We start from the raw sequence: 1,735 nt of genomic DNA, 5'->3' as shown, positions 1-1,735 counted from the left end.
GGGCTGAGTAAATTCCTCTTAGTGGGTAGTTAATGCACACTTCAACATATATACATTTATCTTGTGGTGTGCGCATGCTTCTCATGTGGGAGGAGCACATTTATGATATGTCTGTTATGAAAGAGTGGAGTACTGTAAATGGATGTAAAGTGGTCTTACAGAGAAAAATAACTCTTCTTTTTGATCTTTACATGATTGACATGCCACATGAATTGTCGTCAGTCTGCTGTGAACATCGTGGTATACCAGTCTGTATTACGTGCAAACTAAAAAAAAAAAAAGAATGCATTGTTTACCTAATCTGACGAGGCTCAAAGTACTTCAGTTTTGGACATAACAGTGAGACAGATCATGTCTCTCTAGAAAACAAAGAGTTCTGGTAGGAAGAAGTGATATTTCTCTTAAAATTCTGTTAAACAAAATAAATTTAGGAATATTTTATCCTCTTTCCCAGCAAGATATGAAGATACAAATTACTGTGATTTTACTGCTAGTTTTTATGAATTCAACATTGACTTTGTCTTCACACCTGAGGAATAAGCCTTGCCAGTGTCTGAAAACCAGTGCTAAGAAGTGCTGGATCCACTTGTAGAGCTCATTTATTCAGGGATGACGGCTGGAGCCTCACATCCATACCATAAACTGAATATCACTGTTTCTTCATATGTGTGTTTATGGATTTGAATCTTGGCGTGGAGACCTGTTATGCTGGCTGAGATTTTTTTTTGTGTGTTTTTACTTAGTCTGTTTCCAGACAAACTCTGGAACAGTACCTTAAAATCTGCCGTGGCTAATTCCTTTTCAGTTTGCTTCCATGACTACATATTTTCAGTTTATCATTTGCAACCATCCTGTCATTCAGTGCTACATGATGTATGTGGCTGAAAATCTACCTGTAAGTAGTCCAATATCAATCAGTCCATGTGCCATATATATATGGCCCTTCAAAGATATTAGGTGAACCGATATAATTATCATATTTTTCCTTTCACTGTAGCATTAGTGTGGGTTTTTGATGTAACAGATCAACTACTACTCAGATCTTTTGCATTCTTCAGATATTGGAGAAAAAATGGGACTACAGTGAGACAGTACATCAGCTATTCATAGACTTCAAGAAAGCCTATGATTCAGTTAGGAGGGAAGTATTGTACAATATTCTGATAGAGTTTGGGATACCCATGAAACTAGTTAGGTTGATTAAAATGTGTTTAAACAAAACGTATAGTAAAGTCCATGTAGGTAGACATTTGTCTGATAAATTTCCTATCCAGAATGGTCTAAAACAAGGAGATGCTTTATCACCACTCCTGTTCAACTTTGCTTTAGAATATGCCAGTAGGAAGGTCCAAGAAAACCAGGTGGGACTGAAAGTAAGTGTGACACATCAGCTGTTGGTCTATGCTGATGATTTGAATCTACTGGGTGATAATAAAGATACCATAAAGAGAAAAACGCAAACTTTAATTGATGCTAGTAAGGAGGTTGGTCTAGAAGTAAACACAGAGAAAACTAAGCGTATGTTGCTATCTTGTTATCAGAATTAGGGCATGAAGATAGATAACAGCTTCTGTATTTCAGCATCCTGTTGCAAATCTTTAACCAAACGTCTGTGTATTCACAGTCCGTCAATAATGCAACAATTGTTTATTCACCATTTAACACTCAACGCAACATGTTTAGGCCATAGACAGCCATCTTCAGGTGTTTTAATGTGTCCAACTGTTACACTGTT

Source organism: Cryptotermes secundus, unplaced genomic scaffold (assembly GCF_002891405.2).
Source record: "Cryptotermes secundus unplaced genomic scaffold, Csec_1.0 scaffold43, whole genome shotgun sequence".
Lineage (NCBI taxonomy): Eukaryota > Metazoa > Arthropoda > Insecta > Blattodea > Kalotermitidae > Cryptotermes > Cryptotermes secundus.
The sequence above is the reverse complement of the archived record's forward strand: the minus strand, read 5'-3'. Positions refer to the sequence as shown.